Below are 8,920 nucleotides of genomic sequence, written 5' to 3' on the forward strand. Positions count from 1 at the left end.
TGGCGCTTTCACTGCTGATGGCCCGGTTTTAATCCCTGATCTAGGAACTAAGATCCTGAAAGCCTTGAGGCACATCACTCCTCCCCACCCCCTCACCCTGAAAGGCAGTATAATGTATATAGGGACATACAAACTTTTAAAATTTTCAGTATGGTTGACTTAACATTTGTGTATAATGGATATAAAATTTATAGGAGCATGACTGGATTAAAGATGGAGGAAAAGGGAAAGGTATTTTTAAAGAAGAGCAAGCTTAAATGTAATGCCTGGTTTTTAAAAAATAGGCATATGTTGTTAAGACTCATTTTTATCCACATGTGATGAGGATATGAAAGATATTTGCCATAAGAAATACATCATGTTAGAACTTTATGATGGGACTCTAAAATGGTATTAGTTGTAGATCCCCTAGAAGCAGACCCTGAGACAAGAATTCAAGTTCAAGTAGTTAAATAGGGAGGAGAATCTGGGCAACACCCACAGGAGTGTGGGCAAGGGAGCCAAGGAAAGGAAGACAACCAGTACAATTTGCGACCTATGTCAAGCAGCTACCACCATGGGAAGTTGAACTTAATCCCTCTGGGGAACTCTGGCAGTCAGCGTAGAGCAGTGTAGACTCAGTTATCCCACTTGAGGACTGAGTGTGTGGGTGCGTGCTTAGTCGCTCAGTCCTGTCCGACTCTTTGCGACCCCATGGACTGTAGCCCGCCAGGCTCCTCTGTCCACAGGCTTTCCCAGGCAAGAATACAGGAGTGGGTTGCTGTTTCCTCCTCCAGGGGATCGTGCAGTAGGGTATTTATACACTGAGTCCTCTCAGTCATTGGCTGAGAGCTCCTGGCGGAGGCTGAGGCGGGGCTTTCAGCGGCCAGATCAATCCCTCAGCAGAGATGCAGGTGCTGGCTGCCCACTGACAACGAAGGGAAGGCCTGAGGCATCAGGCAAAGCTCAAACAGTTTCTGGTCCGAACAGATTATTTTCGTTTTTCCCTGCAGATCTTTGGGAAGAGTATTTCCAGCAAGGCGATGTTGAAGTGAAGAGCTCTTGTGGGAAGAATGATGTCATACTTAGGTCTCTTCCTAGCTGAAGCAAAGGCCCTATGACTCGGTTTCCACACCTGATCAGCTGTTGAGGGGGTTACAAGTAGCCCACCCTAAGTACCTAGCATAGTGCTAAGAGCATAAGAGGCACTTAATAAATGGTAGCCGGAAAAGATGGTGGTGCTCGGGAGGGGCAGCACTAATCTAACAAGTTCTCATGAAGCCTTGCCCGACTTGTCGAGGTTGCAAGATGCAAGAGCCCAGTCTCTGAAAGTTCCCCGGGGATTTTCTGAACACCCTGCCTCCAACACACTCCCTTTGCTTCAGCTAACTGCTGATAGGACTCCCCAGCATCGCTCTTGACTTTAAACTTTGTTTCCTTTCACAGACTTCCTGCACCTTTCTGTTCGTTCGTGTGCTAACCTCTGCGTGTCTTACCCGCACCCCGTATCTGGTTCTTGATCCCTTTTGGGAGAAAGGGTAATAATGTTCATTTCCCCCCCAACTATCGGGGTAATAGCTGCTCATTTAAAAATACTTGTTGTAGGCAGGAAATGTAAAACAGAAGCCCAAACCCCCCATAATTCCATCTTAACATCGTGATCTATTTCCCTCCAGTGTTTTATTCTAGGATGTATTAATACATATCACAAAATCGGGGTTATTTCCAGAATATGTTGTGGCCTGCTTTTCTCACCCGACACAATCTTTACACGTTCCCCTAGCATTAGTTTTTCTTCAAAACATGATTCTTAATGCATGTATAATAATATATGTATTTTATTTTAACTATTTTTCCTATTGCTGTAAATTGTATCTCTTTTTGCCTTTTGTAAATAAGTCAGCATTAACATCTTTGAAACTATTTATGAGATTCTGATTATTTCTTTGGGGACAAATTCCCAAGGGAAAGTTCTGGGCCAAAGGGTATGAACTCTCTGAAGTCTGGGCATGTACTGACAAATGTCCTCCATGGAGTTTTGTTTTTTTAAACAGTATTAACATTTTGTATAGATTTGTGTAACCATTATTATAATCAGGATACAGAACAATTCCATCACCCCAGTAACCTCCCTTCTGCTATCCCTTTATAGTCATCCTCCCATATACCCCTTAGAGCAGCGGTCTCCAACCTTTTTGGCACCAGGGACCAGTTTCACGGAAGACAATTTTTCCATGGACCGGGGTGGGAGGAATGGTTTTGGAGTGATTCAAGCAAATCACATTTATTGTGTACTTTATTTCTATTACATCAGCTCCATCTCACATCATCAGGCATTAGATCGCACAGGTTGGGGACCCCTTCCCTAGAGGACTATGAAATATTTAATTCCATATTATGTAATAAACCGGTCATTCTAAATCATCCTAATAGCATCACAAAGCCCCAAGTTACAATAACCCATTCAGGTATTATTAAGAAGTTCCTGAATCAGGTTGCAATAGCAGCCAAGACTGACCCCCAGAGTGGGTGAATCTGGTAAGGGCCCCTCTCAGACCAGTGCCTGAAAGAGAGTTTATTTCTCCTCATTAGATCTGTGAGCTTCAACTACACGGCTCTGGGAAGAGGAGCATGAGGAGCCAAGACAAGGGTGGGGTAGGATTAGTGGGAATGGAGTTAGTTATAGAGCTGACCGTCACAGCAGGTAGAGGTCCAAATTTTGAGGTTCAGGGACTTGGGCTGATAATGTGTCATGTTCGACTTGGATCTAGCACATAGTGGCACTGATAGCTAAAGGTCTGACTTGGGTGACACGGTGAAGACATCTTAAGCAGAGGCAGCATCTTGTTTTGATGTGGCAGGGGAGAATGAAGAGGGGAAGAAGGGGTTATCTGCCCACTCTGACAACAGAAAAGGTGGGGGATAACCACACAGTCTAGGCTCTGGGGCAAGAGGGGTTCACAGGGACTCCACTAGTCATTGAGACTCTGATAAATGGGCACAGGTGAGCCTCCCATCCTGAAGGGGGAATTAGAGGACCAATTACAAACCAAGCTGGGAGCTCAGTGGCCTGGAGCACAGTGAGGATTTGGGGGCTAGGTGATTTCCAATGGATCTTGTGGCTTTAGGCAGTGGTTTTTAACTTTAGGGTGTGGCAGAATGCCTCCAAAACCCAGAGGTTTCATTAAAACTCAGATTCCTGGTCTCTACCACCTGAGTGTCTGATTCGGTAGGTCTGGGGTGGGGACCGAGAATTTCTGACAAGTCCCCAGGGCTGCGGCACTGCTCTTTAGGAGAGCCACTACTGCGAGGCAATGAAAGTATTAAGATTGGATGGGCAATCTCCTTCCCATATCACCTAGTACAGGTGGGAAAGACTCCTGAATGTATTGCAGGGGTTGGCTCTTTCAAGTAAAAGGGGTTGGTAGAGCCAGACTTGCAGCTTGAGGTATTTTGTGCTGCTAGGTGGGCAGATAAGGTAGGAATGCCCTTTTTCAGATGACCCAAGTATCACCAGAATTCCTGCATCAGTGAAGTTCTCTTAAGTCTAGCAATGCCGAGTGATGTCACTCTGATTTGAAGTTTCAGGATCTATAAGTACCAAACTAGAAATATCTCCTGCAGAATCCATTTTGTTTCTCTTGTAAGGCTAGCTCTCTTTGCTAATTTGAAGTGATTAAAAAAATAATGATAATGCCGCATTACATTACTATAGACCATTCTAATTCACAAAGTGCTTTCACGTGATATCTTATTTGCTCTCCCCAATTCTATGAAGGAGGCAGGGCAGGTATTCTTATCCCATCCTTTGGACGACTGGTTCTCTAGGTATAGCCCTGAACCTGCAGCATCAGCATCACCTAGGATCTTGTTAGAAATGCAAATTTTGGTCCCAGCCAGACCTACTGAACCAGGCCTTGAGGGACCAATAATTTACATTTCCAACAAATTCTCAGGTGATGCTGAAGTTGGTGCTGCTGGTCCTTGGATGAAAACCACTGCTATAGATTAAAATGAAAGATTTAGAAGCCCAAGGATTTCTTTTTTTTCTTCTTCTTCTTCTTTTTTTTCATTTATTTTTATTAGTTGGAGGCTAATTACTTTACAATATTGTAGTGGGTTTTGTCATACATTGACATGAATCAGCCATGGATTTACATGTATTCCCCATCCCGATCCCCCCTCCCACCTCCCTCTCTACCCAATCCCTCTGGGTCTTCCCAGTGCACCAGGCCAGAGCACTTGTCTCATGCATCCAACCTGGGCTGGTGATCTGTTTCACCCTAGATAATATACATGTTTCGATGCTGTTCTCTCGAAACATCCCACCCTCGCCTTCTCCCACAGAGTCCAAAAGTCTGTTCTGTACATCTGTGTCTCTTTTTCTGTTTTGCATATAGGGTTATCATTACCATCTTTCTAAATTCCATATATATGTGTTAGTATGCTATAATGTTCTTTATCTTTCTGGCTTACTTCACTCTGTATAATGGGCTCCAGTTTCATCCATCTCATTAGAACTGATTCAAATGAATTCTTTTTAATGGCTGAGTAATATTCCATGGTGTATATGTACCACAGCTTCCTTGTACATTCGTCCACTGAATAAAATGAAAGATTTAGAAGCCCAAGGATTTCTACCTAGATATTTTTCCTACGAGTACACCTGCTCGGTCCTTCCACCTTCCCACCCCTATATCCTTCCAATCCCAGTTTCCCTGCTTGTGAGTTTGAGGCCCTGAACAATTACTCTAAATTTCAGTTTTGTCACCAGTAAAATGGGGATAATAATAAGATCGACCTCTTTGGGTTGTTATGAAGATTAAACAAGATCTAGGTAAAGTACCTAGCACTGTGCTTGTGCTTAATAAATGCTAGCAATTACCAAGGTTTCCCCCCCCTGCGCCATGGGTTTGTGGGATTATCATCTCCCAGACCAGGGATCGAACCCCGGCCCTTGGCAGTGAGAGTAAGGAGTCCTAACCACTGGACCACAAGCAAACTCCAATATCATGATCTTTATTAATGTTATTTAAAGTGTGATATTTCACTGGAATGAATATCTTTGTAAGTTCTTTCCTTTGGGTGTGTGTCTCCAGAAAGTCTTCCTAAAGTGGTGGTTATTCCTGGATGATTTAGACTTGAAGCACATCTTTAAAGCCCCCATCTGGGATGTTTCTGTGATTGCCATGAGCATTTGGCTGAGAGCAGGGTGCCTAGGGAATGGGAGCAAAGGAAAGGTGTAAGGAAGAGTGTATTGAAGGGCAGACAATAGCAAGACCTCCTCGAGGAAACTCAGAATAGCTGGGGAGGTTGTTGAGGGAGAGAGAGTGGCTGAGAGAGGAAGCAATTGTGGAGGGCAGTCAGAGGTGGGAGGCAGGTTGTCAAAGACAATCTACCTCCTTCAAAGTTCCTCCCAGAGCAACCCCAGGGGCAAATGCTAGGGCTACACCGCCTCAGGGGATCTGCCAGTGCTGCTGTTGCAGTCAAGGGGGTGAACACTCAGGTGCTCGCAATGAATGCCCTGGTATGTCCTCCGAGGCCAGCTGGCAATTGTGGGCACAAGGAGTTTGGACTCAAAAGTGGCTTTGTCTTCAGGGTGACTCCTATTTGGCAAAATTCTGACTATAGCACATCAAACACGCCTGTCAGGGACTTGGTCCTTTTTCAGTGGAGATCTGCTATGTTCTGTCTCGAGGCGTGCTGGGCATCTCAGGACGCGCGGTTTTTTTCTTATCTGGGTTGTGCAGCCGAGGTCCCTGGCCCAGAATGGTCCTAGACCTTTGCAACTGAATTAAACAGAAGAAACAAAAGCAGCAAGTTCGGGCCCTGTGGGCACGGCCGGCCAGCCAATGGGGCCCGGCCGCTCCCCGGTGGAGTGGTACTATGATGACAGTAGCCAACCAGCGCGCTCCATGCAAATAAGGTACTGTATCCCGCACCCGCCGCTCAGTGCTGTCTGGTTGTTATAGTGATAAACTGAGGCCTTGCCTTTTGGTTTCTCGGAGAAGAAAAGGGGCGGGGGATTAGGGGGTAACCTCTTTACTTCCCCCTGGGAAGACAGAAGGGATGAAGAAGGGGGATGGGTGGGGAAGAGAAAAATACGTGACAAAGAAAACATTCGCTGCCTGGGAGGAGACTCTCACAGGGTGTAGAGCTGGAGGGAGCCTTCACTGGCCATGCCAGTACTTACCACTGATGCTGAGTCAGAAACAGGTATCCCAAAATCCCTTTCCAATGAGCCTCCCTCAGAAACCATGGAGGAAATAGAGCACACATGCCCACAGCCTCGACTGGTAAGTAAAGACAAAGGATGCAAATGTATGCGTGGCTATGGCACAAAAGAGTTCCTTCTGCGCCCGCAGCCAGTGAGGAAAGCAATGCTTAGAGGATTTTCATGTAAATGAGAATGGAGCTACCGCCTAATCCTTCTCAGCTGTTTATACTTAGCTTCTATACCGGGCGCTGCTCTCAGCTTACAAAGCATTATTGTATTGGCTGGGTAGGAAGCGGGCCGCTTGGGCTATGCTGTGTTTTTGTGCCTTGGGAGGAGGGGATGGGCTTTTTTTTCTTTTAGGTGTAGTCTTGTCTAAAGATAAAGCTCCTACGGTACAATTTTAAAAATGGTATTCTCTCCACAAAGCTTGGGAAGTGTCCGTTGTTAAGTTCTAAATTATAGCTAAGGAATGATTCTGTCCTCAACTAATTTCGGTGCCTAATGTCAATTTTGGAAAAAGGAGAACGACATGGAAACCAAACTTACCCGTTCGTTTGAAAATTTCAAAATACATGAGTGAAAGGGTCCCTCAGTATTGTGTTCAGAAATAATGTGCATCTTGAATTGTAAACATTTCCGGAGCGTGCCGCCGAGGGTTTCTCTTTGCGTAGTGGGAACCGGGGACAGCTACATTTACTTGGAAAGGGGCTGCATGCCTTTCATAATCAGTGTGGAAACAGCCCTCAGAAGCTTCCTTGCATCTCAGTGAATGGTATCCCAAATTTCATCAGCTTTTCTGCCACTGCTCATGATTCCTTAAGTAAATATGAAAGGTGGCTGGTTCTCAACTTCCTCAGCGTGTATCCTCCAGGAATCAAAAGCACCAAATGGGTAGTGGGGTTTGGGGTAGCCTGAAGTCTTGGTGAACTTGGTAAGACCTTTCTTAGAACCCTCAGATCCAAGGGACAGACTAGTTAGAGCTATCCTCTCTCTAGCGATAGCCTCTGTCCCTGTGTTAAAAGTGCAATATTTTGATTGGTTGTGGAGTTTGACCCTTGGAAGAGGTTTTGTTTTGTTTTTTTAACGAAAAGGAGTTTATGATGTAGCATTTTCTGTGAACTCCCAAAATGAGGGCTCACAGATTCCAAGGCTAGTCTATCCTGTAACTTACTTCTTAATGGTTACTAAGGGTTCAAAGGGAGACTTAGGACAAGTTTCTAAAACATGAAAACAAAGTTGCCTTAGAGCATAGTGGGCTTTTGTTCACTGTATTTCTTTCTTTTTTTTTAAGATCTATTTTCATAGGAATCTTTACTACTAACTGCTCCCCAGCGCTTAAGCCACTTGCTGAACAGTATACATGGTGTAGTACCTGTGTTCTCATGGGATACAAACCATCCCAATAAGTTTGTTACCAAGGGATTCCTTGAACCACTGGACAACTCTTGGTTAAGGTGTGCAAAATGACAAGAACAACAAACTGACCCTTAAATACTTGTTACAAGATCACCCAGAATACATTTTTTTAAAGTTATACTCGATGTTCAAATTCTAATCACACACCTTCCTGATGAGTAAAGGGCAGGAGAGAAAGAGGGGGCATCCGGTTCCGGTTTGTGTGTCAGTGCCCACTTCTTTTCCTTCCCTTTCTGCCATTTAGCTGTTCTGCTCCTTGGTTGCTTCTGCCTGAGAGGGTGGGCAGAGGAAATCAAAGGAAGGAAGAAAGTTCAAGTACTTTCCACTTTCCCTTGTGACAGCTCATCTGAGAGGTTAACTCACAAGATTCATGCAAAGCTGTCAGTGTTACACCTCCACCTCCCCACCATTTTAGAAATGAAGAAACTGAGGTTTAGAGAGGGTAAACGACTTCTCCAAAGTCACACTGCTCTGAAGGGCTATAGAGCTGGGATCTGAACCCAGAACTCTACCTGCAAAGTGGAAGGTCTTTCTCCTCCAATACACCCTTAAGTGAGGTGCATTCTTCTCCCATCTTTTTGGCAGTTCTGGGTTGTATATGTGTCTGTGTGTGTGTGCACATGCATGTGAAGGATGTACAGAAGTTGAACAGTGAAAGTGAATGCTTTGATAAAAAATTTTCCCTGTTGTCCATCATTATTGTTATATAAAAAATTGGCTCTGTTTAAATAGGGGCTATTTACCAATTTGTAAACCACTATTAAGTTTTGGAAGCACCTTTTATCAGCAAAATTTGATCAAAAATTTAGATTTACACTTAATAGCGAAGGCACATATTACCTACTTAATAACAAAGTTTGAAGAGAGTGGCAAATGAAAATATTAAATTAGCATTTTTATGTTTTTTTACTGGTTTCTGTTGATCTTTAACATTGCTATTATCATCATATTTCAAAGTGTATAAATTCTGTGTTTCTCCCAGTACCCAAACATGTCTTCCCAAATCATTGTGGGTCCCTCAGAGTCTGACTGTTGGGTTGCTTGACTAGCTTTGGAAAGTGCATGGAAGACGTGAAAGATAACCCTTCAGAGGACAGGCTCCCCACATGTTACCCAACTTGAATTTGTAAAGTTTAGAGGAAATAAGACTCAATAACAAAACATTATTTCAGAAAGAGAGTAGCATTTATTAGAGTGGTTGTAATTGTATTAACTGAGGCACACACTGGTTCCCCAAACTCACTCTAACTTTACCTAGAGACACAGAAAAGGACATTTCTGGGTAAATAAAGGTCCATAAAGGTTTAT

The sequence above is a fragment of the Odocoileus virginianus genome, chromosome X, assembly GCF_023699985.2.
Source record: "Odocoileus virginianus isolate 20LAN1187 ecotype Illinois chromosome X, Ovbor_1.2, whole genome shotgun sequence".
In the NCBI taxonomy this organism is placed as follows: domain Eukaryota; kingdom Metazoa; phylum Chordata; class Mammalia; order Artiodactyla; family Cervidae; genus Odocoileus; species Odocoileus virginianus.